General features: G+C 38.3%; 1 long non-coding RNA gene across 1 annotated transcript; it reads left to right on the forward strand.

The window, feature by feature from the left end:
• Positions 1 to 338: 338 nt before the first annotated feature.
• LOC104139893 (uncharacterized) lies at positions 339 to 22391 on the forward strand. Its single transcript, XR_693173.2, has 6 exons — positions 339 to 974; positions 3126 to 3186; positions 6289 to 6466; positions 8136 to 8250; positions 17851 to 19656; positions 22256 to 22391. It is a non-coding gene; the product is annotated as an uncharacterized lncRNA (long non-coding RNA).
• Positions 22392 to 22701: the final 310 nt, after the last annotated feature.

Below are 22701 nucleotides of genomic sequence, written 5' to 3' on the forward strand. Positions count from 1 at the left end.
TACGTGTATTTATAATATGTGTATGCCAGATACTTACCTAAGTTATTTTTAATGTGTGACTGGAAGTGCTGGCTGGGGTACTGCAAAACCATGCTCAGGAGTAGTTAAATGAAACGGGTGCCTGCCTAAGAAAAAAAGCAAAAGCTCTCTTTGAAGTGGTGTTAACCTCATGAAAGTCATGAGGCTCTCTGCTATGGTGAGGAAGGTGAGGAGGGGCACGGTGCCTGGCTTTGAGGAAGGAGGAAGGGTTTCTAGGCAAGCCAACGGCTCTCACGGCCTCCAGGGAGCAAACGGATAAATAATCATTTTGCATATCTGTAGAGAGTAATGAAGTGACAGAAAGCATCAGGAAGGCTTTCTTAAGAACAGGTTGTTTTAGACCAATGTAATTTCCTTCTTTGATACAGCCAGTGGCCTAATTTATATGATACAGCTTGATTTTAGTGAGGCCTGTGACACTAACCCAGAGGGCACTCTCATAAGCAAGGTTGCTTTGTGCACAAGGCCTTGAAAGATTGCGCTTGCAAAGTCATTATGGTTCACTCAGTGGGCTTCTCAAGTAAACTCCATAAGGGCTCAGTTCAATTCATTTTTTTAATTAATGGCTTGAATGATGTAACAGGAGGTACTGGTAATCTGGACCATAATTAGGATTTAGCATCTTAGAGCGGGAGGCTACGAAACAAGACAAACAGTATAGAATGCAAAATGCAGAGTAAAAAATTGCACATTGTTTCTTCCAGAAGCTTCCCAGAGAGGGAATACAGACCATATTAATGTCAACGGGCAAATTTTCTATGCCCTTTTGGTAAAGGCTGTAATTCTTCCCTTGAGTAGTGCAAGCAAAGAGTGGGGCAAAGGGTTAAAAACAATCTAGTTAATTTTTAACCATAAAACATTTGAAGCTGAACAAAGTTACTGTTATCTTCTGCAGCAGACCAATCTGGGGGAAAAACCAAAAGTAGAAGTTGTATGTAAGTGAATTACAGGCATTTTTACCCATGTCATATAATCCTGTTAATAGGAACTATGCAGTCTTCTTTCTCCATTTTTCTGTACAAAGGTTCAGCTTGCTAGCAGTCATTCACCCCTGTAACTGCATGCTATGTGAAATTTATTTATGCTTTGTTTTCCTAGTGATCAGCTTCTTTCTACTTCAATCATAAGCATATCTCAGAGGTAGTCTTTCTACAGGTATGTTGCCAGCTGGTGTGCAGACACTAATGACCATGCAGGGTAATGAGGAGATGCAAATACAGCTGAAATCAGTCATAAAAAAGGCTTATTGTGTAAAAATGAATTCAAGCAACTAGCTGAGACCGCCTTCCTTTGGAGAGGTGAACAGTACAGTGGCAAGATCAAGAGGCTTAAAGTACAGCAAGACCCAAGACAACAGTAAAAGATTATATATGAGAAAAACAATTTCTAACAAGCTGGACTGCACTTTAGGTGCTTACTCTTTCACACAGCTCAAAATGCTTTTGCAAAGAATAGAAAACTATGGCAAGGGAAAACTATGGCAATTATTTTCCACTGAAAAGTTGGAAAATAATATTGATTCATGAATAGGACCTGATGGAGTCTCTCTGGGTCAACCAAAAACTTGACAGAGTAACCAACAAGCACAAGCAATGTGCTTATATGTAAGACTCTTGATGTCCTTTGCAGTGTTTTAAATATCTTGGTGGAAAAATAGGATATTAACTACTTTATCTATTGTTTATTCTTGAGATGTTCTTTAAATGTCTGCATCTCATTGGTCAAAAATATAAGTCCCTGCTATCTTCCTCTGTGTCTGCAAAACAGCTAACTGATGAATATCATTAATAGAATCAGGATGATAGTTTGATTTGCCAAGATATTTTGAGGTGCTAAGGTAACTTGTTATAACACAAAAATAGCTCAAACAGGTTAAGTTGAGCCTCTGTTTAAATTGCAGGGTTTTTTTTTTTTAACTAATGGAAAATTACAATGTTGTGGAAAAATACACCATCTTAAGCCTTTTAGAAGAAACTAAAAGTAATAGAGATGAGCAATTAATAAGAAGTCACTGAAAAGTCTTTCTCATTGAATACTGCAGACAGTCAGATTTGTGAACACTTGAAGCATGTAGTAAGTGCCTGACGATTAGGAGCCGTCCGTCTTTTTTTTTTCAGTCAGCAGTGGAAATGTCTGAATTATCACAAATAAGCACCTAATTATCTTATAGGAAAAAAATGTATCTCTCTCCATCATTTTTACCTTTTATAGCAGTTCCAGACTTAAAGTCAAAAATCTCAGAATTTTAGGAGGAATTTCAATTCTAAGAAGCTTTGTTATCCTCCAGAATGTATGTTTTGTATTAGCATGCATCTCTTTCATTTGACTGTTGAGGAGTTGTAGATTGGCTGTGCTCCAAATGTGGTACTCATTTAAGGTCAGAGGGGATGAAGCTAGACTATCGGGAGGACATTACCAGTTGGACAGCTTTCTGACAACTTATGAATCATATCCATCCATCCAGTATAGTTTGTAGAAATATTGAGGTAAAGTTGAATGGCTTGTCTGCTGCACCAGACTTCAGCTAGTGCAGGAATTAAAAGAGGAGGTGTAGGTCACAGTAAGGAAAAAATAGGCTCTGCGCTTTATGCTATCACTGTAACAATCACTTAATAGATTTCTGAAATTGACTCTGAATGTTGAAAAAAGAGGACAATTACTTTATCAGCCAGTAATCAAAAAGTTCAGTCTATGTATCAAACAAGACAGTAATTATGTTTTTTTCTTTTCAGCCAAAGTGTCTAGTGACAGATTTCCCCCTTCAAATTTCTATTTGTGCGCCTTAGCTGGCCTAATTATTATCAGTATCCTCTGGAGCCTTGACTAATAATTCTTAATGGCAGCAGTAATATTCTCTGCTGAAGAAAAAATTAATCAATTTTAGGCTTACCTTCTGCTGATACTGAGTAAGTTCCTCATGAATCCAGCTGGTTTTTCTGTTTTATGGACTTGAAGAGAGCAAAAGAATATAAAATACTGTGAAATTCGTAACACAGAACTGATAGAGGAAGATTCACGTAACAGTTCTCACAGAGACAGCTTATGCTTTTCCATGCAAAAAAACTAAACTACTGTTTATTTCTCAGACAGCCACACACTCAGATGAAGCATTCTTGTACCAGTGAAGCTTCTCCAAATTTATAATGAGTAAGTGTATGTCTTGCTTAACAAAGTCTCTCCTCTTACTCAAAGAGACGGGGTTACTAAATTCCATGTACTCATACTATCTGAGAGAAAGTGGAGAAGAAATCTGAAGATAAAATAGCATAGAAAGGAGGGTGGTGAAGTATGGGGACTCCCTGAAGTCCACTCGGTTCCCCTCTGAAGGTGAAGTAGGAAATGAAAATGCAGAGAGCTCCCAGGAGCTTACCCAGGACCTTTTACTCAACAGGCCATTGTTCTAGCAAAACAGGTTTTTCTTCCCATAAGAATGGGAACTTCCCTATAGCTGTGATGTTTCAGATGCTCTGAGATCTCTTCTTGAACTCAAAAGATTTTCACCTTGTCTAATTAGACCTTGAGAGCGTTTCTGATATCCAAGGCGTATTGTACTAGACCAGATACTCAGAAGTCTGTCATGAGTGATATAAGCTGTATGTGGTAGGAAAGCACTGTCCCACCTTTGTGCAGAATTGCTGTATTTGCAAGACCAAAGAAGACAGTTTGGCAAAGGCCTGTGGAAAAGGGCACAATGTACATAAAAAGAAATGGTATTTGCATACCCTATGTAGTAAAGACAGTTATTTTTGGGAACTGTTCAAGAGACAGCTACTTTCAGTGACTGGAATATAATTTTTAATACAGTCAGAAGCTGTAATGCATGTGAAATGGACATTATCTGTCATGACTTTACGTGTTTTGCAGAACAGTATGATTTTAAACAGGGTTACACTGTGGGGAATTTATAGGTATAAGCGCAGCAAGAAAACTCAGTTTGCGATCTGTCTTGCCTGCACATCTTCCTCCTACCCTGACCTTCTTGAGTGGAAGGTGCAAAACTGTAGACTGCCTCAGAGCATTAGCTATCTCTGGAAGGGAGAGATGAGCAGAAGGACAGCAGAACCAGAGATGTCCTCTTGCGCTTACCAGGGGCTGTACATCTCTTAACTGTCACAGATAACATGCTTGGTCCTGTGGCAATCTCGCAGATAGAGAAGGGGCAGGATCATGATGGGGGCTAGGAGGCATGGAGGATCTGTTAATAACTTCTGAGTTTGTGGGAACAGAGGGAGAGATACTGCCTTTCTTGTCACGTACTGATGATGAAAAGAAAAAAAAGTTGTTTTTAAAAAATTTTTGTAAAGAGTAGGTCAGCATCCTGTTTACAGAGCAGCTGACACAACGCGCAGATGTTATGTTTGGTCTGTGTTAGTGCTATCCCTGAACAAGGTGTCTGACACCCTTGTTTGGCGCTCTGAGAGACTGGCAGCAGCAACATCCGAGAGCACCTGAAGGGCACAGGCCAGCTGCACTCTGTCTGTGTGGAAGAGCGTGCCCATGTACTGCCATGTGCTGTGTGAAGTGTAGCACGTCACGATGCGCTTCACAGCATGGGGGACACGGGCATGCAGCCTGTTCCTTGGAGTCTGCTGCTGCGCTCTTGGCTGGCTGAATTCATACCTTCTGCAGGAGTTCATGGCCCAGCTGAAGTGATGTCTGGGGACCTGGTCTGTCCTGCTGTGGCTGTGTGACCCAGGGGAGCTGGGAGCAGCTGGAGTCACTGCTCCCACCCACATCTGCTGTGACTCACCACCTGGTGAAACGTAAGGGTCTCTACAGAACTCAGATTGTTGTATTGGGTACGTGAAAGTTCCCAAAATGGGACAGAGCAGCACTAAATGGTAGGTTTACAAAGACAGCATGGCCTTCCCTTTACATTACCTCTGGACAGGTCTCCTCTGGCCTTATTTTACTTCTTTCTCAGTTTTCTGAGTGACTTAAGAGTACTGGGGAGATTAAAAACCTTAAGAGAATAAAATCTCCACAGCTAGTAGACACACCTTTCCACTTACCTTGCAGTGCCATCTGCAGTCTAAAAGCTCTTCTGACACTCAGATGATGCCACAGTTTTACTTGGTTAGCAGCTCACAGGCTTAGCAGAGTCATTCTGTAAAGAAAACTTTATAGTACCATTGTTTTCTTCATATTCTGAGCTTTTTCTCTAGTTGATGTCGTTAATGGTTGCGTATGCAATGGTCACAGTATCAGAAGATGTTGAGTGCAGGCCAAGAGCTCAAGGCTATTCTGTTGAGGTAGCCTCAGCTGTGCTAGCAACTTATCGAATATCTTCGAGAAAGCCATTGTGTCAGAAAGAAAGACTAGTCACACTTCCTCCCTTTGGGCATGCAAGGTGATCTAAGCTGAGACGTGTCTCCACGTAGAATCAGTGAGAATAGGCTCCTCTACTGGGACTGCTCAGAACAGGAGTTTAACTTAATTGCTTTAAATTACCACTTGCATGAGCCTGTCTCTCACCATTGACTGCACTGCAAAATGGAAGGAAATATGACTGTGGTTGTTTAATGAAAGCCTGTATAAGAAATGCTAAATATTTCAGTATTTATTTTTGCTTTAGTGTGTGATGAAATTACAAATATAAAAGTAGAGTAGAGTTTCTTTCTACATTCTTTAAAACAAAGCTATCCCAAATTGTGGAAAAAAACTTTCTAGAAAGTTCATTTTTCCTCCCAGGAAATTCCAATCTATCCAGCTATCATCTATGCTCACTTTAAAAAGGTCATACATATGTAAGTTGTATTCTAGACAGAATAATGTATTAGGAAATGTTTAGTTTTTTTAAATAAAATATTTCAGAATTTCAGATTAATAGCTTTCTACTTTAGTTGTAGTGACTTCAATACATGTATCCGAGTTTCTATTCAGGATGCTAATAGCAAAACCCAAGTAGCAACATATCTATGAACTGCCATTCTACTATGTGTAAATACACACTATATTTTCTTATGATCCATGGTCATAGCCTTTCAAGTTATTTGTGATGAGCATGTTTGCATTATAAAAGGTTGCATTTTCATATGCTTTTAAAATTGTGTTGAAATTAAATTAGGTGAAATGGTTCATTAGCAGTCATGATGGAAATGATCGTTTGCATGATTTTTTTTCTGGTTTCACAGAGAGCATGCATAATTTTTGATGGATTTCATAGACTCAAATAATTTATAAGTTTTTATAAAGTAATCCCAAGTTTAATGTAATTATTTCTGATTATTTCAAATTTTTTGCTTCCAGGTATCAATACTGAAGTAGACTTTTGTCTCCTCTACTAGCAGTGGTTCGGGCAGTGTTGAGCTCCCAGTCATATAAAGGAGTAGAGGCTTCTGCTTTCTCCCCATCACAGTTGCATCCATTCCTTTGCCTGTTACTACATATTTTGAGATACTCTAATGAAATTCAAATAAATTTAGAGGTAAGTCTCCAAATGATAATCTTCCATGTAGACTTTTTAACCAAAATTTTGCATTAGATGGCTTAGATATATTCAAAATCATAGATATCTATACAAATCTTTTCTTTATTTTTTTGCATTTTGATCCAAGATCCCTCTAACTTACATGTAATAAGTAAGAGCAAAAAGTATACTTATATTTGATTTGAAATAATTTTCTTTTTAATGTGCTCTATGTAATCTGTGCTGTAGTAATAGTCACTGCTGCTGAACTTATAATGAAGATGAAGTATTTTTTGGCATAGTGTTGAATTCTGATGAGGGATTTGTTCCTACTTATATTTTGGCAAAGATAACAAAAACTCCTGATCAGCTCTTGGACGCTGTGGTTTATGTTAGTTAGTTTACAAGACTGAAATACCTTGGATACCCATGGGAAAACAGATCAAGATCAAGGCATCAGCCAAGTAGCCTACCCAATGTAGTTTTGCTTTGAACAAGTTTTGTTTTTAAGCAAAATAAAAATGTCTTCAAATATGCGAGCTCTGCCAAACCTGCTCTCTCTCTTAGTCATGTCAGAAATTTTGTGGACTTTATGGATCCGTTGTCTTTGCCTCCTGAAGAATTTGCAGGTCTGTCAGCCATGAAAATGCAATGCTTTTCCTATAACGTTTATACCTCTTCTAGCAATACTGAAAGCAGTCAATAGCTTCTTTAAACAGACTCTTCTTAAACTGTAACTCAGCAAGTGTCTGAAACAAGATATTGCTTAATGAGTTCAGAAACAGGTTATATTACTGGTGATTTTAAAGGTATTATTGTTGCAGCCATAGTATTCTAACAACAGACAAAAGACAAGTTCGTCTTATAAAACGTAGTATCTGTCTACCGACATTGTCTTACTGAAAAGGCTTTTGCAGGGAAAAGATTCTTGCTACATGAATTCCAGTCAAGAAGACATTTACTCTCTCTTTTTTGTAGTCAATGTCCTGTGGATGACCATCAGCAGATTAAGAACAGTTGCCCTCCTTAATTCCTCCAGTATTTGGCAGAAAGATCTCTTAATGAATGTTCCCTAAAATTACATATTCCAATGTGGCATAGCAACAGACCCAGAATTTTATTCCGTTATACTAAAAACTTACCAAATAATTACTAAATGAGTTTTGAAAGGCTTACAATTTATTATTTTTAAATATTTTTCCTAAAGAAAGGTTCCTCCTAGAGAAGATTAGTCCATTAAGAAGTGTGCACTTTTCTGTTTCACAGTTTTAAGTTTTTAGTTTGGTGATCTTGTAATTTAAAATGATTTTTCTTCAGATTTTCATAGTTTTGACTATCATTGTAGGATGCTTTGCCCTCAGAAATGAGTCTCAGATTGCAAATAAAAAATGGAAGTTTTAATGGAACTGTGGGCCAAAAAATTATCCACGTCTGTAAGACATCATGGTTTGAACAATAAATAGTAGAAAAAATGCTCGGTTCTCTTCTACTTTCTTTCCCAAATGGATAATACCTTCAAGGACTTGTTTTTGGGCCTATCTGAGATTAAGACCTCTTAGAAAGGGAGCCCAAAGAATATATTTGTGGTGTATCTCAATATACCCATAATTGTATCTGCTTTTCATTAAAGTGTTTCTCCCAAGCATCAAGCTAACTCCTATACTTACATTCATTTCAAAATTCTCAGTGCTGCTGGGCAACTGTATACGTTGTGTAAAAATACATTCCTCTGTCGTCTTCTGACCCAGGAGATACATCGCTAACAGATTACGAATCGAAGATGAAGATCCACACCTTGACTGGTAGGCTGGGTTTTTGCAATTTGGTGAACATACCAAAGCACAGTAGCTCAAATATCAGCAGTGCTAAGCTGTTTGGGAAATATATATATGTGTGTGCGTGTATATGTATATATGTATGTATGTATACATATATACATACCGTGATTTTTGTCCTATATGTCTTCTTTTTTAATTTAGTGATGGTTGAATACTTCCTATTAGCTCCGCTAACTCAGAGGAAAACACATGCTTCTCCATTTACTTTACCAGATCCCTACGAAACACAAATTCATAACCTTTATTCTCATTTTTATGACTTTCCATAGCAGACTACGTTAAAGAATACTTTTTTCTTGGAAGATACCATCTCCCTTTATGTTTTCATTACATAGATGTGCAAATGGCAAACTTTTCTTAGCAGCTGGCTCAAAAGCGTAGACCCCTCCCTGGCGCAATAAGAATGGCCTCATCATCTTCTGTGCAAACTGCTAGAAGCACTTTCCGGTCAGTTCTGAATGAAAACAGTCTGCACACCATGTACAGGGAGACCTCCCAAAAAAGGACGAATTCGTGGATCAATCATTAATCAGTGTGTAAAGGAGGTGCTGACTAGCTGTTCGGATGAGCGGCAGCTGCTCGCTAAACATGTAGCGGGCCTCGTATGTGTTTTGCCACTAGATGACGCTGTCGAGACACGCTTGTTTTCCTTTCATCCCGCTTCTTCAAGGGTACTCAGGAAAATCAAATTAAAAACGGTAAGACATATTTTGTTGGTATCATTTTGGAAAACCTTATTCTTAAAAGAGAAGCGCAAATGCAATTGAAGAACCTGAAAAATTTCTAGTGCTTGTGGCAGAGTACAGTGTCCTCAAGTAGAACCAAGGAAAATTATTCTCAGACTACTGAATATAAATGAGTTCATTTTGCATTCACCTTTTTTAATTAGCTATGGTACTGTTTAGAGATAGAGTGAATATGTGTTTCCTAAGCCTTTTCAAATATTGTAGATTCAAAATTAAGAAGAGAAGGTTACCTATGAGATTTCTATTTAATTTGGGCTGGAAAAACGTGAGTTCTTTCCTAGTTTTGCCAAGATCCACTCATCTGGGAATATATGCTTCCCTTGCTAAGGTGGGAATGCTCTTTCCCTCTCACAGGAAAGAGATCTAATATCCAACACCGAGGAGAAAAAGAAAGAAACTCATCAGCTGGACCCTTCTTCCACTTTCTTTTCCCAGCAGAGAACAAAATAATTCTCCCTTTACCCCGAAGGTAATGGGTGGAGGAGGAAGACTCCACACAGCTATTTAATGGGGACTAGATCAAATTTGCAGTCCTACTTCTAGCCCTTAGGAGCTGAAAATGTCTCTCAGTCATGTATGAGCTTCTTCTGAATCACAAAGTGTCATCGTGCCCCCACATTTGCTTGGTCTAGTGGTTATATGAACAGCTATCCTTATGTGGAATATTACTCAGGCCTCGAAAAGGTATATTAGGTGCAGTGGGATCATTTCCAGATTCAGTAAGGCTAGCAGAACCAGGAGGCTGACCGGAAGTGCTGACCAATAAGCAGTAATACTGTTTGCTATAATTCTGATTCCATTTTGAGTAAACATAATACTATTTTAATTTGGAATCACTTGGAAAGAAAAAAAAAGGACTTGTGCTCAGATTCTGTAAGTTACAATTCAGTGAATGTTCAATACTTCAAAAAATGAAATATAAGCTGTAGTATGTCAGATTCAAAAAGGTGTTAAAAATGCAAAGACATTCATTCTTCATTTTTAAGAATCTCCTTTACTATGCATACATCCTCCCTAACTGTTGTTATTTGAGAGTTTGGTCAGCAGTAAATTGCTTCCAGAACAACTTGTGGTTGCTTCTTGAAATACAGTCTCATGAGCTTGTTCCTTTTTTAAACCTCCGCTGAATACATCTATGAGGACAGATTACATATAGGATTGGATTAAGTTTTTACCAAGCCAGTAAGTATTTGCTCAGGTCATTAAAGATTTGTCAACCTACACGCCTAGACCTACACTACATCTTGAAATCATGTGGATTTCAAAGATACTGTGCTTTCTAATGCAACTCAGACCACGTCTCATTTTCAGCAGAGCCCCACAAACTGTCACCTTAAGCACATTGCCGCATGGAGATGGGAATGAATGTCCAGGGCAGAGGGTAGGATGGAGAGGCAGGAATTTCTTAGACAATCTTTATCAGCAAAAAAAAGAAATATTGTGGGCTACACCATAGTCTATTACACAACTGATAGCATCCATTTGACACCTTTCTTATCAGCAGTAGCACTGAAATACAAACGTAACCTTGCCCAAACCACAAATGGCTATTTTATCACAGTTAAATAATATTTTCCAGAGAAGTGCTAAAGTACTTCAGAACCACTGTGACAGCCAGAAAGCCCCAGGTCAAGTCATCATACTCAATTACAGCTACTCTGAATAAGGACAGTGTAAATATAATAGGGACCGTTAGGAGTACCAACTCTTTGTCAAGGAAAATAGTACAGAAAGTATTAGATAAATTCACAGATGAAAATGGTATTTAAAAAAAAAAAAAAAAAAGACCGCAGGCAGCTCTCAGCCGTAAGTGCTCACCCACTGACATGGTTAAGGAAACACGTGCAGAAGAGATTCCAGAAGATGCTTTGCAGGGCACAGTTGCAGCTTGTGAAACTATCATTTGGGTGGGGCGAAGGGCGCAAAAAATGCCAGGATTGCTTGCAGCGACAGCATGGACTCTGTAAGGTCCTCATTCTGTTTTTGCTTGGCCTCCACTTCCTGTGACACTGGGTACATCCTCTACCAAGATAAAAGGCAGTGCGAATTGTGGATGTCCAGCAACAACAAAAATGACGTTCAGGCTGGATACTCAAATGTTTGCCCTTGTGCTTTTGCGAATATGTTTAGCATCTGACAGGCTCGGCTGCTTATAGCTTTCTATTCTCCTCTCAGGTTTCTATTTTGCAAAAGGGAATGCTTTATTCAGATAGGATCTGTCTCACTTCCAGACAGAAAACCCATTGGTTGAGTTATTTATTAAGATAGACATGCATTTTATAAGTCCTCAGTGCATTTCCATTGAAGGAGTTACTTGTTGTCAGGGTGGCAAGATCACTGACAGCCCTCCCTGTCCCTGCCCACCTCCCCGGGGCCTCTTCCCACCCTGCCCAGGCCCAGGCCCCGGCCTCATTTCTGCCCAGCCAGGAGCCATCAGTTCCTGCCCCACCACGCAAGGCAACGCAGCTGCAAGTCCCGCCCCTCCTGCCTCTGGGAACCCCTAGCCTGTGCTGTGCCTTAAAACTTGCTTTATCTCAAGGATAGGGCCAGGGGGAGCAAGAATAACTATTTTGCCTCAGAAAGCAGCCTTTCCCTCCCCCCGCCCTCCCCACCTCAGGGGTCATTTCTTTCTAAACATGCCCATTGCTTTGCCAGGTACTCTTCCTTGCTCTCACAGATCTATTTTTATAGAAAATAATATGAAGGAAGAAATAAAGACCATTTTTGATGCCCAAGTTAATTAAGCAAATTTGGTTCAACTTCAAAAGAAAAAAAAAAAGGAATGGAAAAAAAGTAAGGCGGGAGCCAGTTCCCTGTACTTTGGTAACGTTCTTAATGAGCTGACCTGTAAGAAATTATTTTTGTCTACATTTTAGTTCCTTTAGTGAAGAGTTCTCAGCGTTGTCTCATCTCAGCATTGTCTTATGTCTCGGCTCAGCTATATAGCAGCACAACAAATTCTTTATTATGTTCTCACCAGCCAGGTACATTTTATACTAAGTAGCATTATGCTGTCCTTCCACCAAAGCACATAGAAACAAGGCTCCGGCAAAAGATATGCAGAGGTGGTATTTTGAGATCAGAGGCACACTAAGGAATTTTCAAGGGACTGGTGTTGTACAGCTGTGAAAGCGATGAGACACAATATGAGATTTTTCTAATAAACAGGCCCAGAGAGATGGGGTTTAATGATATCAAGTAGTCAGTGTGATGATTCACTGGTTACTTTGTAGGACATCGCTGTTACAAGCCCTCCTCAGGTCCTTTTCTTTCTGCATCCTGCTTTTGCGTGGCTTAAAGCTCTGTATTCAACCTTTTTCACTGTGAGCAGTTTACAGCCAGCTTTTTCTCAATTCCTCCTAGTGAAGAGTGCTGTACTATCAGTGCAGCCAATATTCTTGCACAACCACATTTTTCCTGTGCTCACACACCTATGGCTAGCTTTATGCAAACAATAGGCTGAAGGGAAGAAAATAAAAGAAAACTTCTTTTTATAAAGGCTTATTTTTCTAAACAGAAAGAAGCTTAATCTGTCTGCTCCACCCTCCTTAGGAGTATCTCCTTTTAGCAGTTAGTAAAATGCTGATCTGGGACTCAGCTGCTTCTTCTGTACAAATTGCATTTGCCACTGAACCTTCAGATGCCTCAGCACCTACAGATATTTTAAACTCACAAGCACTCACAAGAAGTCATGTCCAGATGGTGTAAGACTTAAACACAGCTTCTCTCTTTCCCTGGGACTTGATTATCTCCTGTCGTACTCTTTATATTGCTTGTACTGCTTGTACCTTCTAATTTATACCTCTATAAAACATTGCCATTGTAGTAAGGTGACACTTGGCACACACCTATAACTGGCTGCATAAGATACAAACTAGGAGAAAATCAAGTCTTTGTTTCCAATCTGTCCTGCAGAAGAAAAAACAATCTAGAGAGAAAAGGCGAAAAGGAATTACCAGCCAGCTAGGAGGGCAGAAGAAAAACAAAACTATTATTCTTCTGTCAGTCAAGGAAGCAGAAGAAAGAGTTCTGTAGTGAACCCAGCCACTTCATTTAGGCTTTTATTTCGCAGACCCAAAAATATGGGACATCTAATGAAAGAAAGTCCATAAAAATGTTTTCAGGAGTTTTTCCTGCAAGAACATGAACGAACATCACCCTGCTACCTTCAACAGAGTGCTAAGTCACTCTAGCAAACCATGGTGATTGACTCTAGAGCATGCTTACGTAGCACTTAATGAATATTTATTTGTGGACAGCAAGCATATATATATTTCAGTATAGCTGAAATGCTAGGCATCTGCCTCATGCACCTGAAACAAGCTGTTAGGGAGCTAATTTCCTTCCTCGAGGGAAGAGAGACTAGTCCCAGTGCATCTTTCATGCTGCAAGAGGAATACTGAAAAGATTAATGCTTCTGAGTAAGGAAGCTGGGCCATTAACAGCCGCCCATGCTGCCTGCGTGAGGAGAGAGGAAAGCGAAGAGGGGGGACATGACAGCCTCCCTGTCACACAACAGCTGCTGGAAAAGGTTAAGGTCTATGACTCTGTAACATGCCTACATGGTCTTTTTACCAACATATATGCACTAAACCACGCAGCAGTGCGTATTTATAGTGTTTGTGCATAGTTCAGGCATACATATATACAGCTTATAATATAATCGTATACACAAATGCTAGTCACTCTTTCTACATGCAGCTAAGCAAATCGAGCTGACTCAAAGTACTGTCAGCTGTGCATGTTTGACAGCTATGAGCCCTTCACAAACCATTGTGGCTTGCTATATTTTTTTGTTTTCCATTAGATCTATCCCCTGTCCCCCAAATTATATCAACATTTTAATTCTTTAAAATGAGATAAACGCATAAATCCCCATGCTCTGTATGAAGGATGCAGATGAAAATGAAAGAAGGAGAAAACATTTCCACAAGCTTGTAACTGTCAACTTTTTCAAAATGTCGGTTTTCAGACTATCCTGAGAGAAATGTAGATAGTAACAAAAACTGACTCAAATGGGTACATAAATCTATTGATTTATGTGAAATATTAATACTTAATGCATCTGTTTGTTATGTTGTCTAGAGGCTGCCTTTTTTAATGAGTTAAAGGAAAGCGCTGGACCTCTCCAGAATGCTCTACATGTTGCCAGAGAAGTTTTGTAACAGCTGAAGAGCTACTTTGTCATTAAGTGGAGTATCAGCCATGAAACATAGACATAGACATATTAGACACATTCAGAATACAAAACTCCCAGCAACTAACAATCTTAGTAATAATATGATGGCATGATCTAAGCACCACTATATGGTGAGTAAAAGTGAATTTGCTATTTCACTTCTCACAATTATTCTCTATTTCGGCACCTCTGTTAAAGTAGAAACCCAGAAAGTTTTCACTAGCTTTAATTAGGTTCCCAAAAAAGTCCAAAAGTGGAAGGGAGAGACTAGTAGTGGACAGGGATGGGTTCAAAAAAGCTCAGCCTTAACCTAACCCTGCTTTATGGAAATCAATGTCTTCTAGAGGAATAAAATAGGACAGAGATTTTTGAAAACAGAACCTGTTATACTTTCTTATTCGTTACTTCTTTTCTGTAAGCTACCTTTTACTGTGGGGAAAAGAAATAAGCATTGTTGTATCCCCAGGATCTAGAGCTATATTGCTTTTACACTGAATAAGGTGCAAATAGAAATATTTCCGCTGACACAAATGCTAATACAGGTCTGATGCTCTTTCTGTCTCCGCGAAGCTCACTGGAACTCAGCTAGGAAATGAATGAAATGTAATATATGCAGCTGTTTGTAGCATCAGAACCAAAATTTAGTCAAGCAACTTCTGTACTTTTAAATCTATTCTGACCTAGCAGAGCTACTCCCCTTTATAATTAAGTTTATCATAACAGTAATAGGAGCCATATCTGAAATTAGAAAAATGCTACATTAGAAAAAAAGAACATGATAAAAACTGCCTCATCAGAATAGGAAAATAGTCAAAGGTATTAACATTTCAATAAGAAATGGGTAAACAAATCATTTAAGCTGTAGAAATAAGCCTATTGCTTATTTTCAGATTATTGTGTTTATACAAAGACCATCCTGTAAGCAAAATAATATCCTCTATAATTTGCATTTAACATCGCACATGAAATAATTTCCACCCATTTCAACAAAAGTAAGTTGTTGACTTCTGTTCCATGTAATACATCTCCGGGATTCTCAAGTTGACTATTGAATTTTATCCAGAGAGTTTATTTGATATACCTATAGCAAAAAAGAAAAAAATGCACTCCTCTCCTATAAAAGTGGATCTCGGCATTTTAACACGGTCAAAGCAATCTAGCATGCAACAGAAATGAAAACAGCTGTAGCAGGTCAATAAGGAATACACAGTGCAGGAAAAAGAAAAGAAGCCAATATAAGTGATATATTTTTAATAAAAAATAAATAGAATGTGCAATTTAAAGAATGTACTAGGAGAAGCTGAAACTGTTTTAAAATGGACATGTTTTGAAAAGTTCTAGTTGACTGAAAAGCTACACAGAGTGGTCACTTTATTGATTGCAAAAGCTTTTTGACAGTGCATGCAACAGTCCATCATAATTTATAGATGGTGAAAAACAACACAACCATGTGACACCGCCAAACTAGTTTCAGGTAGGCAAATGTCCCTGCCGGTGGGGAAGTGTTTACCACAAAAAAGAATCAACCTAATGACCAAGGTTAAGGGCTTGCATATCCACGTGCTTTGTGGCTGTTCTTTATGGATCTCCTCTCTTCCACATAAGATTGAGGTATACATTATCCCACTCCTATTTACACAGGGCAGGCATAGATCCATGACCAAGTAGCTTTGTACTAACAGAAGAATATAAACAAGCCTGACTGAGTAAACATATGACTAGTTTGTTTTTCAAAACCAGAAATGCTTTATTACTGCAGGTAAACAAGCCAACCGCTGAGATATAGAAAGTCTGCAGTAAGCTTAACAAACTACACAACACTCTTCTCAAAAATCTCTTAACATTTTGCTTAACAGAAAAACTTTTAGCCTTTAGCAAATATAGTTTAAATAAAGAAAAAATGATTTGTTCAGATTTATCCCAAGCTTCGTGATAATGTTATTCTTCTTTAAATTAATTGAATGGAAAATTAGTTCTCTTCCCCGTCCAGCTAAAGACCTATACTCTATACAATTAGTTTTGTCTAGACATGTTCAGCTCTCTTTTCTGCTGAAAGTTAACATTTGACCTTTTCACACACAAAGTATTCCTTCCTACAGATTATTTTTATTTTCAGATTAAATTATTCCAATACTTTTTTTTTTCCCTCAAAGATGCAGCTGCCATTAAAAAGTAATTACAGGACACATTCTGCCTATTCATGTTTCACTATTAGAAGGCATTGCCCGAGCAATGAATAAACCTTCCTTAGGATTATATTTGGCAAGGTAACAAATGAGATTTAATAAATGTAACTCAATTTACTTTTTTAAAAAATTATAGAATAGTAAATAGTAAATAGAGACTAGTAAAATTTAGGCCACAATGAGAAATGCTATTTTTGTTTTTTTCCTACTCCTAAGGGACATATTTTGATATTATAACCAGAATCTTCATTTCTTAAATAGTTCTAATCTATCCATAAAGAGTCTGCAAAAAATATAAATTTATCCTATAGGTGTACTGACTATGAGTGTTGGGGTTGATAATATCTCTGTGACCAAGGAACAGTCAGTAATCCTAAAAAGTGCTTTGACTCCAAAATTTAGCTACTTAACATGAATAAATTAAATGCATGGAACCACAACAAGGTTAGCATTTGTTAAGGTCATGTTTTTTTTCTGTTTTCTGTGTGAATTCATATTCACACAAAAACAGAATGTGAATTCACATGCTGAGGGATTATTCATTAGCATATTATCAATTAACCTGAAGGAAACAAACAAAAGGCCTTAACTGAGGAAGAAATAATGAGACGAGTTAACCTGTTCATGAGAAAGATGAAAAGAGATTTAAGTTAATAACATGATTGCTCTAGCTTTCATTTTCCATATCTTTACAGGTGTAAATGGCAACCATAAAACCCGGGAATTACTTCATCCTATTTGAATTGGAAAACTATTTAATTCTGAGCCTGCAACACAAGTAATTGTGTAATCAGATGAAAACACTTCTATAGAGCTTTTGCTCCCATTAAAAACATCTGCAGTGTCACATTACCTGTGGTATTCAAGACTTTGCAGCATTGTTTGTCTCATGCACATCTTTGTTAAAGTGCCAGGTCTAGCCTTTCTTGAGAGTTTTTCAACATGTGTTTTCCTTCTCTGCTTACACAGACTCATTGCCTACACTGTCCAATGCTTTTTAAAAATAACCCCACATCATCCAGGGCAAATATACAAGTAATTAATGTTCTATCACCAGGCACCAGGCAGCCAAGGTTTATTTGTTTCTCAAGGAGATTTAGGGAACCCTTATTGAAATGTTGAGAGTTAAGGCAAAGTGCAAACTTCAGTGATCCATCTGATTTTAGAGAACCGTTACAGCCAGACAGTGAGCAGAAAATACTGCTCACCAAGTCAGTGAAACCTCTGTATTGGGAAACTGTAGCCAATAGTCCTGGCAGTCATCCTGGTCTTCTGGAGGACTGTAACTGCTGTCACTGCAGGCAAGTGTGATTCAAAAAGTATCACTGAAAATGCCAGACCCTTTGTTTAGACTAAAAGGTAAAAGTTAATAAATGCACCTCTGTGTGGAGGCAACAGCTAAAACTTAAGCAAAGTCAAACTGTGATCTGAGAGGTTTGTTTTCCTGGGACAGATGGCACATACACAAGCTGACGGGTTGTGGCCATGCGTGCTTCTGTATGTGGAGGAACACGAGAAGAAACAGCATAGCGACCGAAGGAGGAAACTGCAAGGTGCTCAGAGCTTTCATTTGTCTCCTGGCTGGATGTACACATGCTCTTTAGTTTCCAAGAGAACTGCTAAAATGCAGTGGAAACAAGAGATCACACCCAAGGCATACCAAGCTTTTATCACCAATTACTCCTTTTACCAGTAACAACCCACCAAGGTCCACCAAGGGTAACGTTTTAATTCAAGGAACACCAGTACAAAAAGGGCGATTCCAATGTACTTGCAGTCACAGAGATAACCAACAGTGCCATCCATGTGAAAGAAGACGTGTCGGGCAGGGGATGAAGAGAAGGTAGAAGTCACAGAGTTACCTGCTACTTTCCTGGAGCAAGTTCTCACAGTGAAGTGAAACTACTGCTACAACTTCCAAAGCCGGACAGTTCTTCAGTGATTCTTGAACACCCAAGTTTGATTATTGTCCTTCTGCTTCTGAAGCCCTTTGTTAACTTCAGCTAGGAGAAAGGAATTTTTGAACAGTTCTAAAATCATGCAAAATCATATGGATATATGCATGAAGGAAAGTTTTGGAAAAGAAGGCGTCCCATGAGAATGCCGGATGTGCTCAGGAAATATCAATGTGTGATTATATCTTAAGTATTTTCCAAAGCATACATCTTGTATGCATGCTTAAAGATCAGTTAAAGATCAGCTTCTCATTTGTTTTCCAAAAATATTTTCTCCATCAATATTCAATCACGTCTGCTCTCAAAAAGTGAGAGGGGGAAAAAGGGCATCTAAGAATGCCAATTAATGTTAATGGGTGCATTATTGCTGTAAGTGCTAATACCCTCTGCGCAGATTAGATATCGACTGACAGGCATGTTTTTTGCCTGGTTTGCCAGAATATGGGTACAATTCGCAAAAATATTGAAAAGACTTAGGAATCTAAGTAAATTTAAGTTCTGCTCTTGTACAGGGAAACTTCCTAATGTCAGTCACTTCTGAAAACAAAACCTAGATGCCTAGATGAACTAGCCTATATCTTTACTGCAGATTGCAGAGTTAGGGTAGAGTTACCTGAAGTAGCTCAACACAGGTTAACTGAGATACCAGCAGCTCTAGCCACAACTGCAAAGATCTCAGCCTCTGGCAGAGTGCGTCTTACATACTCAGCTTTCCATTGAGGGGCTCCACTGGGTTTGATGTACACTAACCTCGTATTTCCTTATACCTAGACGCAAATAAGCAAACACTATCCTGAAGGAAGAGCAGAACAACACAGGCTTTGAAACAGTTCTTCCCCTCACACTAGGGCTCCTAACAGCATTAAGTGAAAACTTGCCCCAGGCCAGTCTTTTTTCTCTTTTATTTTTCCAGTTATTGAATTTGCCTTTGTTCTTCTGCAGCTCTGGATTGTGACTTGGCAACGTGAGATTGGCACGGTGAAGGCATTTTTCATACAGATATTAGATGCCAGACAAAATACCAACTGACTGGAGAGACGGCTGTCGTACGTTATATAAAAGCTACCTCTACCTTATGTAGAAACAATAGATAATTATCTTTTTAATACTTTTTGAGTTTCAGCTGAAAATACAGTAAAGAACAAATGAATGCATCCCAACCTTTTTTTTCTTCGATCTCACCTGGTCCTGTTCATTGACTTGCAGCAGCTGCTTCAAGATATATGCGTCTGCAGTTCATCTAAGCATGCTGGAAAGGACATATTGACTGGAAGGAGTACATGAAATACTGAAAGTGCAAAAAAGTGAGCAAGCTACTTTTCTGTGACTCTGGAACTGTATAATAGTAATAAAAAAAAGTTTTACCGGTAGCCTCAAAAATGCTGAAGTGTTAGGCAGTTTCTATTCATAGCAGATTCTCTAATAGAATATATAAAAGTACCAAGCTGTGCCCCTGTACTTTGCAAAGACTCAGTTGACTTTTTCACAGTAAAGTTATTATTATTAAATCTGAAACTGCTTGCCATCCAAGAAAGCACTCTGACCCCAGCTTAAATGAACCTATATGACCTCTGGTGTGATCAGTTCCCAGTTATGCTAATAACTATTATCAGTGAATTTATATTAGAAGCAATAAAATATTTCCAGCACTGAAAGCTTTAGTGGCTTGTTTTAGTATGACCTAAAGATGATTTAACCATATTAACAACGGCGTTCTGGCCATTTTCCCTAGCACCACATTAATTTCAAAATGTCATGTTTATTTGCTTGGTACCAGAGTGCTGAAGTTCAGAATATTTTAACCTAGCTGTAAGATAACTTTTGCCAGCCCTAGATCTAATTTCATGTCATAAATTGCATTCTGAGCTACTCTTCAAGCAGGAGAGCCTTAGCCAGAAGAGGACCTTTGTTTGCTACACTGTCTGCACCACCTCCTTTGGAGGCACAGTCAAGCTAGCAGTTGTTACAACATCAACCATTCCCAACTCTGCTGTGTTTAAGTGATCTGCCTTTCTTTTGTTTCAGCATCACCTGACAACAATATTTTAATTCTGTCTTTCAAAAAAGTGTGTAGCTTGTACATTCAAATTTCTTCTACTTGCAGGAACCTGTTCCTATAATAAGTTTTCAGGAACCTTTCTTCCACTTGCAGGAAGCTGGTTCTTCAGTGCTTTCTTTTACCTTCAGGGTATGAATAGCAGAAAAGGAAGACAGGCAATGATATAGCCTTGGCCTGTGCTGTTGGCTGTGAGTATCCAGAGAGACCTGCCTTGTCCCAAATGTGAGTTAGAGCAGTCTCAGTTATTTTTTGCTTTACTCAATTCTTAGGAAAGAAATTGAAGGTATACCTGGTTCACCTTACAACTAGTATGACTCTTAATGTGTTCCACGCCAGTACCGCATTTCCACGGAGGTCATCTGCACTGAGAGAGGGGAAAGAGCCTCAGAAAGCCACCCTTTTCACCCTCTTTAGGGCATTTTAACACTGTCAAAATGACATCAGGAGGCCCTAATAGAACTAAGAAACAATGCAGCAACTCGATCTGTAGGACTCTGGAGGATCTATATTGTGCATGCATGTTGCTAAGAGTTTATTCAACAACATCAAGCATCCGGTATGGTACTGAAATGCATTATGCATCACAAATGCGTCAGAAAACTGTAATTAAAGAGGGTTTGGCGCTAGGGTATCTTTTGAATTTTAAGAGTAGTAAAAACTGAATGTGTTAATATAGTCAGGTGACCACAGAGTTTCATTAACTACAATAGGTCAAAAAAATGTTCAAATACTTTTTATCTTCACGTTAGATGTGTTATAAGAAAAAACCGATCAAAAGTAGATTCAAAAAAGATCAATTTTTTTATTTTTCTTTACATTAGGTAATCAAAAAATTACAAATTTACAAATTTTAGAAATTCATCCCCATCCTCGCACTTTTCTTTTCCTATTTGCTCACAGAATGGAATAATTAATTAGGTCTAGTGTCTTTTTCTCTTCCTTTTTTTTTTTTTTGGGATTCCTACTATCATTCCAGTGAAAGAAATGAAATATTACAGAGTTAGAAACTGAAAAATGAAACATTTTAAAGTTTACTTTTTTAAATATTTGAAATATTAAGGATGCATAATTTTGTTTTGAAATTTCTACTTCAAAGAGAAACTTATTTCATCAAAAGGAGAATCTTTTGATAGGGAAGTCTTTCAAGTGAAAAATTTCAGCCAACTCTGCTCACAGTACTGAAGTTTTTCCAGCTCTGGCTTGGGAAGTCCTATAGCCACAAATCAGTGGAGGACAGGAAAAAATATTGGGGAGTTCATGTTCACATGGAACTCTCCCTTTCTTAGGCATCCTGTGTTGGCCGCTGTAAGTGACAGAATGCTGGCCTAGATAGACTTTTGCTCTGATTCTGTAACAAGACTTTGGTGCTTTTTCTAGTTTATATTCAGGAATAATAAACCACACAGGCAAACCTCAAACAATTTAGGACATCAAGTTCGCAATTAGAGTTCACAATGTAAAATGCATTAATGCTCACAGAGGATACTAAAATAATTCAGTGAGCCTCGTATCATTAACTCTCAATGGCTAGCTGGTGACAACACACATCGTGCTTCTTTATTATATTAAACCTTTGTAACAATCATAGTTTTTAAACATGCAAAGGGGGATGGAGAAAGCGGAGTTATTTTGATCCTAATATTCATTTTATTAGAACAAGAGTGCCAGAATAGACTTTTCCTCTACATACATGTAATTGCTGAGGACCTTGTGATCTTGTCCAGAAGATCACAGCAAAGGAGAAAGGAAAAATATGCCTTACTTTCAAAACAATCAGTTTCTGCATTAACTCCTAGTATTTTTGCCTCTCGATATCTCACCTACAACAATGCTCTTGGTCTTAGGATAGACATCTTCTGAGGGATACAAAGACTAAACCCGAGTAAGAAGATTCTTGGATTGAAGCAATTGTGAGAAATTGCACAAAACCCCTTAAGTGTTGGCAACCATGAACTAAGGGAAAGCAGTTCTCAAAGGCACAAGAAACAATCAAGGTAGGTCAGAGATTTGCCTTTCATACATACAGATTTACATATACCTGCCTGCCATTGTGGTCTTTGAGACTCTTTTTTCCAACATGACAGAAATATAGGTATGCGGAAGTTGCATCTTCACTAGTTTAATCAACTGAATATAGCACAGAGACTTACTACGAATTCTGAAGTACATTCTTTAAATAGTAAAGTGAAATCCCAATAACCCAGTGTACTAAGGAGACAGTTCTATAGTGTAGGCAAGCTTATTTTTTATATCAAGCATGGGGGGGGGGGGTATGCATTTTATCTTATCG

The sequence above is a fragment of the Struthio camelus genome, chromosome 3 (genome assembly GCF_040807025.1).
Source record: "Struthio camelus isolate bStrCam1 chromosome 3, bStrCam1.hap1, whole genome shotgun sequence".
NCBI classification, from domain to species: domain Eukaryota; kingdom Metazoa; phylum Chordata; class Aves; order Struthioniformes; family Struthionidae; genus Struthio; species Struthio camelus.